The sequence below is a fragment of the Zootoca vivipara genome, chromosome 1 (genome assembly GCF_965207765.1).
Source record: "Zootoca vivipara chromosome 1, rZooViv2.hap1.1, whole genome shotgun sequence".
Classification (NCBI taxonomy): domain Eukaryota; kingdom Metazoa; phylum Chordata; class Lepidosauria; order Squamata; family Lacertidae; genus Zootoca; species Zootoca vivipara.
In genome coordinates, this window is record NC_142582.1 from 82,471,659 (window position 1) to 82,479,990 (window position 8,332).

Genomic DNA, 8,332 nt, shown 5'->3' on the forward strand with positions numbered 1-8,332 from the left:
CTCTCTTTCTGGAAAAGCTGCTTCTGAAACTTGGAGCAATATTCAAGTTGTGGCTAAAAGAAGTTTTATACTCTAGGATGATTTGGGAAGAAGGATTGCACAACACAGTGTCATTTTCATCTTCAATTGTGGTTTGAGAGAAAGCTAAGGGCATTAAGCAAATGGATATTCCCAAACCTATGCTTGCTAAAATGGTAATCTTGTGTCGAGGATGGGGAACATTCATAGGGGTAAGGTAAAGGTAAAGGGACCCCTGACCATTAGGTCCAGTCGTGACCGACTCTGGGGTTGCGCGCTCATCTCGCATTATTGGCCGAGGGAGCCAGCGTATAGCTTCCAGGTCATGTGGCCAGCATGACAAAGCCGCTTCTGGCAAACCAGAGCAGCACATGGAAACGCCGTTTACCTTCCCGCTGTAGCGGTTCCTATTTATCTACTTGCATTTTGACGTGCTTTTGAACTGCTAGGTTGGCAGGAGCTGGGACCAAGCAACGGGAGCTCACCCCGTCACAGGGATTCGAACCGCCGACCTTCTGATCAGCAAGCCCTAGGCTCAGTGGTTTAACCACAGTGCCACCTGGGTCATAGGGGTAGATCGACCCTATTCCCCACATAGAGGAGCCAATCAGTGGTTGCAGCAAAGAAGATGAAACATCAGGATTTCCTCTACTTGGCATCATGTTTTTAGGCTGCAATCATATCCACATTCACTTGTCATCCATTCTCTTCTGCATAAACATCTAAAGGATTGTGCTGTTGGTCCACTTTTATTGTGCCACTTTTATAGAGACCTGTAATTAGGTCTAAAAGGCTGATAAATATCATCGCTTGCTTTGCACTTCTAATACATTAACTTGGGTTGCTTTACAGCAAACCTACAGTTGTTTAATGTCAGAATTGCTGTACAAATACATGGATGCTCTCAGTTGACAATTAAATGATAAGACGTGACAGGCATTGCTGCGTTGGCAGACAGTATGCTCCAGTTGTGTTCTTGGAACAGGAGGTCAAAGTAGCAACCTGGGTGAAATTACAAAGTTCTTTACATCAGCAGCTTCTGTATAAACCACAGGTTTATACAAAACATAAGCATCTTCCAGAACTCACCTAATCCAAAGGCACTCTGAATGCCAAACATTTCTGAGAATTTTCATGAGTGTTAGTAATAAAGAAAGACTAGCATTAAAAACTGGATTTTGATTTGAAGAGAATGCTGCAGATTTTGTTCAGTGTATTCCCATAATTATCATTAGGTAGAGACAGTGGCTCTTTATTTCTGTAGGGAAGAAAACAAGCTTATAAGTGCTGGAATATAGTGCCAAAATATTTCACTTACAGCTGCATGGTGTAGGTGGAAATTGTATCCACATGGGCATTAGTAAATTACCCAGCAGACACCTTTTCATACAATGAAGATGGAGCAGGTAAGCAAGGACTACTGAGATCAATGTGGCTACCCATGAATACATTTGCATAGTTGCATCCCATCATACTTGGAATGTCCTGAAGAATCATTACAGCATATGCCATCACTAGACAGATGCCATCACTGATGGAATTATTTGCAGAGGAATCATTTGTGGCTTAGAGGATGCCACTTTCAAAAGTAGCACAAACACTTCACAGAGCCCTATAAAGAATGTGAAAAGTTGTTATTTCTAAAGGGTTGATTTGTCCAGCTCTCAAGCTCCTGGACACCTAGAAGAATCTGGATAAGGTGGGATAAATGAAAGTGAAAAGCAGTACCATGCAGGTACCAGCTTTCCATGTAGACAAGCAGGCTTTGCAAGAATTGCCCCATTCCCAATTAGAGAACTGTTCTTCATACTTCATTTTGATATGCACTTGTTTCTTTTGTTAGAAATTTGACTGAATGTTATGTACTATATCCTTCCCATGTAAAATAAGTCATTTCCAAACTGTATGGCCCCCACGTAGATGGAGCACAATGCTTTATGTACTAATAGATGGTAATCAATCTACATCCAACAACCTTTGAAATTATTATTTACGGCTGGGTAGTGTGAGGTCAACCGAAATAAGCCACAACTTTCCAAAATGCTAGCAACTTCCCTTCTCACCTAACAAGCACAAATGAAGACATGAATTTTCCCAGATCCAATTGAAAACCTACTGTATTTATTTAGTCCAGATTTGGGGGGGGGGAGAGAGAAATAAATTTGGGGTTGGTAGTTAACAAAGTTTTATTCAGAGTAGATCCATTGCAATTAACAACGCTAACATAGTCATGTTCATTAAATTGATTGGGGCTACTTTGAGTAAAACTTAGTTGAATACCACCCATAGATTGCATTTTAATCCAACTGACCTAATTCACACTTCTCAAACAAATAGACAAACCCAAAAGTAGATGTGCTTCAAAACGTACCCTTTTCTGAATATTTCTAGAAGTTCTTCAAGCAAAACATGCATACAGGGAAAGTGATACACACATACAAAATCATCACTTCTTGGCCTTTTGGCTAAGATCAAGTGTAGTATCTGTTCTTATCAGTTTAATATCTGATATGTCCTCTATTTGAGGACTATATAGTAAATGGATTTTTGGAGCTGGGAGATGGAATAAGGGGGAAAAAACACATACAAAATGAATTATACTATGGGAAATTGATTACAAAAATATGTTGGATACAAAAATGGATACACATTTTAATGCAAACTTTTTTTTAAAGCAAATTGAAGTAAAGAACTGAAACCAAAGTTGAAAAATCCACCCACCTCTATGTGGAAAACAGAGAACTCTGGGAAGTGCCCAAGCAGGACATAATTGGATAACCATCTCTTGCTGAAATTGTAAATATGCTGTCTCTGAAAGCTGAAATTCCATTTTATGCTATGGTGGTTTAATATCCATTGAACAATCTAGACCAGATGTAAGCAATCTGTGACCTTCTAGATGTTTTTGGACTCTAACTCCCATCAACCCCAACCAATATAATCAATCATCAGAGATAATGGGAATTTCAGTCCAACATCTTCCTCAGACCTGGTAATTTGAGTTATGAAGGCTCCATGTGCATATGCATATGTTTTAACTGACCTAACTGATTCAGAAATCAAAGTTATCATGCCACTGAAAACACTCCACTGATGGGGAGCAGATCAATGTAAGCAATGTAGATTTTGGTAAGTCTTCCAGCAATTTAAACTATTACCGGTATCTTTCTGAGTAGAATGGTACTCTACAGCTGGTATAGTCAACAGCACAATGTATGAGATTTTAAAACCCACTTTTAAAGAGAAACAGTGAAGTCCTGCAGTAAAAAAAGGGAGTCTCTCTAGTCAAAAGGCATAGGCTGTACATTTGCTCACCTTCGTTGTCTTCAAACAGTCAAAGGTTTAGAGCTAAGCAAGAACTGCAGAAAAGATTTTGCAGAAGACTGACTTGTGTGTGTTTTTGAATGAGTTCTCCAATTTTGTTCAAGTCCTCTTCCCTGCAGGACACAAAAGATAAGGAGGATTACTCAAGTCACTGATCCGTATTGCTGGGACTTGTGAAACGAAATCCTATATTCAAGCTGTAAAAAATGGATTGAGCAATTTGTGGGAACAGGCTTCAACTTCCCTCGCTCTGTCCAATTCTGTCTAATAACTGTTTTAAAAATATATATTTCTTGTAGAGAGTAATTATCAATATTATGAATTGATGGAACTACCTGAAAGGAGACTGAATTGGTTGAAATATTAAGTCTGTAGCAAAATGAATATCTCAATGTAGTTAGTGCATAGGTTATGTAAAGACTAGTCTCTAAAGATATAAATATCTGCATTAAAAATGTGATGTACCAGTATTTCTGAAATCTAAAATTCAAATACAAATTGACATTTGCAGTTGCCTGATCTTGAAAACTGAGAACTGCAAATCCTGCTGATAGGGCTCAGGTAGATCTCCATGTGTCAAAACAAATTTGCAGGTGGTGTCATTTAAACTCCACCCATCAAGGTTCACCACTAATGATAACAACAAATTTCTCTATTGTCATGGACACATCAGCTGCTTCACAACCATAGCAAGATGTGTTGCAGGCTTCTTTCAAGCATACATGGATGCAATATTCTTTAACAGCTGATGGGAAAAGACCTTTCCGCAAAGAGAAATTGAACCCCTTAGCATATTTCCCCCCCAGTAAGTCTGGGTGGTGCTGTGGTCTAAACCACAGAGCCTAGGGCTTGCTGATAGGAAGGTCGGCAGTTCAAATCCCCATGACGGGGTGAGCTCCCGTTGTTCGGTCCCAGCTCCTGCCCGCCTAGCAGTTCGAAAGCACGTCAAGTGCAAATAGATAAATAGGTACCGCTCCGGCAGGAAGGTAAATGGCGTTTCCATGCTCTGCTCCAGTTCGCCAGAAGCAGCTTAGTCATGCTGGTCACATGACCTGGAAGCTGTCTGCAGATAAACGCTGGCTCCCTCAGCCTATAGAGTGAAATGAGCGCGCAACCTAAGAGTCATCTGTGACTAGACCTAATGGTCAGGGGTACCTTTACCTTTAAGTCCATTTGCCCCCTTTTAGGGGTGCAGTGCCTTTGCGGGATGGCCAGCACTTCCTCCCCCCCCCCCCCCCGCTGACGATGCAGGGCTGTGTGAGGTCTGTGAGCTCCACATCAGGATTGGGCTCTCCAGAGTCAGGCCTGAGGGAACAAGAGCCCGCGCCAGGCCCCAACACCCAGCTCTTCTTCATCAGATTAACCTACCCACCCACTCCAGTAATTGGACATTTACTCATTGAATTGATCTTGCTCACCACCAGATGGAGAGAAACCAAACACAGACTTGTATTTTGCTTGACTGCTCTTCCCCCAGTTTCTTATGGGTGGGTCAGTTTCAACACCAATGCTATATGTTTTGAAGGAAGAGGCAGAGGCAAGCTTCAAAATGCTCAACCACAAGCATCAGGTCCCAATCCAGTTTATGGGCAGCCGGGGCTTGTATGTTGTTGCCACAAGAGACACCTCTCTCATGGAAAGTAAGAGTGTGCATTTCAAAGTAATCTTACCGGTATATCCTCTGGGATCAATAGCCTTTTTGAGGAATAAAAGCTTATTCTTCATTAGCATTACGTGTACTGAAAGTGAGAAATATGCTGTGCGAAAGGGGCTCTGGCACTCTCAACTCATGTTCGAATAAAGAGATTTTGATAGATATCATTTCACGCTTCAGCAGATATTTGGGGTTGACATCTTGGTTGTCAATGATCACCGCCATTTATCACCCAATAACTGCGAGTCACCTTCCATTTTCGTGCAAATGTATTGTGCTAAATGCTAAACTGAAAGGAAGAACAAAAGGTGTGTGGCTGGCCTGATTTGCAGCAAGTACAGCAGAAGAGCCAGTGAGGCTTAGATGAAAAGGCCATGTTCAACCAGGCTGATCTGCATCTTCAGCCCAATGTAGGTAATAATAAAACAGGCCATTTATGAGCTAATGGCTTAGCTTAGGCTGCAGTCCTGAACACACTGGCCCCAATCTGGAGAAAGTCAGTCATGTCCTTAAGTCCAAGACAAATTAGTTGTGACCACCTTGTAACATTAATGCGATTTAAGCACACAAACGTCATTTAAGCTGCAGCCACATGTCAGAGGAAAAGTCCCACTTACTGCTGAGTAAACACATTTGCAATCACATGGCAAGTCCCTACACTGATGGTTGTCCACACTTATGTATGGATAGAAGAACTGTTCTTATAGGATTGGAGGGATGGAGGCGGCCATGTAGGCCCCAACCCATAAGAATATCAGACTATTGGTTTTTCTAGTTCAGCAATGCAAACACCAGCCTTCTCCAACCTGGGGCTCATAAAGAAGGAAAGGAGCAAGAGCTTTTCCCAAAGAATCCTGGGAACTGAAGTTTATTAAGGGTGCTGAGAATTGTTAAGAGGTCCCTGTCTCTCTCACAGACCTACAATTCCCAGTATTCCCTGAAAAGAGGACATGACTGTTAAACCACACTGAGAATTGTATCTCTATGAGGGGAATAGTGGTCTCCTGAGAGCTCCCACCATCCTTACCCAACTAAAGTTCCCAGGATTCATTGAGGGATGCCATGATTGTTTAAAGTGGCTTGATACTGCTTTGAATGTATAGTGCAGATGGAACCGTAGTAATGGAGTGACGATAACTTAAATGCCCAAGCAAGTTCTCTTTGGACTAAAACAAAACAAAAACCTTAGAGCTCATCTCAAGTAATTGTGAGACTAGTGTTAGGAAGAGGCTCCCTTGAGTAAATGTCTGAGGATGAGAAATATTTAACAGCAACAAAAACCTGTGGAAGTTTTTCCCCAAGCTGCCATCCTCACCTTTGCGTGTTTGATTAATAGGGGAACAATGAAAAAACAGCGCTGAGGGACAAGCGGAGTGGCAAAGGATTGCACTTGGCAATTTACTGTTAAAATACATAGTCCCCTGCAAAAACCTATTGATTAATGGAGTCTTTCTAGCAGCGTGAAAACACAGGCACCCAGGAGGAGAGGGAAGCAAATTCAAGTAAATGCTCTCATTAGCGAGGCTCAGCACCATGCAGCATTTCGTCAAGGCTGCTGCTCAATTACAGCAACACCTTCACAAGTAACTTTTCTCCTCCCTTGTTTCTTGTGGTGCAATATTAATCATCAGCAACCGAAGACGGCAATGACAACAAGCAGAATGAAGTACGGGGGATGGGGATGAAACCACGTGAAGAGTGCTTTCTTGTTGTCATGAAGGTGCTGAAGAAGATATTTACTGAAGAATTATTAAAGTGGGGTGGGGATAAACAGCCTTCCATCTACAAGTCGCAGCTGCAAATTTATCATTAGCAGGTCACACTAACTAATATGTCAGTCACCTTTTCACCAGCCTCCAGTGTTCTTAGTGCAACACTGCCATCTACAGGCAGTTAAGTTACTAATCATATAAGATCTGTGGCCCTGAAATACTTAGCAAATCTGATTCACAAACCTTAATCCTGATGAGTAAAATAATTCCTAACCACCCAAAGTCTAGGGAAAGTGAGAATAGAAGTGTGCCGCAGTACACACAGTAAAGAAAATAAGGAAGGGAAGGAGCATTCCTAATTTTGGAGTATGCAGAGAGTGCAAAGTCAGGTAACATAGATCTGTGCCTTCTGCAAGAGTTAAGATTTCCCCTTCCAAATACTATGCCAGCAAGGTAACAGAGGTCTCTCATCCATTCCTTGGATCTGTGCTCCAGAGAACCATAGCAGTGGTCCTTGAGATCATTGATGAGCAAATAATAATAATAATAATAATAATAATAATAATAATAATAATAATAATAATATATTATTTATACCCCATCCATCTGGCTAGGTTCCCCCAGCTACTCTGGGTGGCTTCCAACAAAACATTAAAATACAGAACTCCATCAAACATTAAAAGCTTCCCTAAACAGGGCTGCCTTAAGATGCCTTCTAAAGGTCTGGTAATTGTTGTTCTCTTTGACCTTTGGTGGGAGGGCGTTCTACAGGGTGGGTGCCACTACCGAGAAGGCCCTCTGCCTGGTTCCCTGTAACTTTGCTTCTCGTAGCAAGGGAACCACCAGAAGGCCCTCGGCACTGGATCTCAGTGTCCAGATAGAACAATGGGAGTGGAGACACTCCTTCAGGTATACTGGACCAAGGCCGTTTAGGGCTTTAAAGGTCAGCACCAACACTTTGAATTGTGCTCGGAAACATACTGGGAGCCAATGTAGGTCTTTCAGGACTGGTGTTATGTGGTCTAGGCGGCCGCTCCCAGTCACCAGTTCTGGATTAATTGTAGTTTCCGGGTCACCTTCAAAGGTAGCCCCACATAGAGCGCATTGCAGTAGTCCAAGCGAGAAATAACTAGAGCATGCACCACTCTGGCGAGACAGTCCACAGGCAGGTAGGGTCTCAGCCTGCATACCAAATGGAGCTGATAGACAGCTGCCCTGGATACAGAATTGACCTGCGCCTCCATGGACAGCTGTGAGTCCAAAATGATTCCCAGGCTGTGCACCTGGTCCTTCAGGGTCAGAGTTACCCCATTCAGGACCAGGGAGTCCTCCACACGTGCCTGCCTCCTGTCCCCCACAAATAGTACTTCTGTCTTGTCAGGATTCAATCTCAATCTGTTAGCCGCCATCCATCCTCCAACCGCCTCCAGACACTCACACAGGACCTTCACCGCCTTCACTGGTTCTGATTTAAAAGAGAGGTAGAGCTGGGTATCATCCGCATACTGATGAAAACCCAGACCAAACACCCTGATGATCTCTCCCAGCGGCTGCATATAGATGTTAAAAAGCATGGGGGAGAGGACAGAACCCTGAGGCTGTCCCAGGGGTCTGAACACGGCCC

General features: G+C 42.7%; 1 pseudogene; it reads left to right on the forward strand.

The window, feature by feature from the left end:
• Window positions 1-2,463: 2,463 nt before the first annotated feature.
• Window positions 2,464-2,603, forward strand: LOC118075604 (U2 spliceosomal RNA; annotated as a pseudogene).
• Window positions 2,604-8,332: the final 5,729 nt, after the last annotated feature.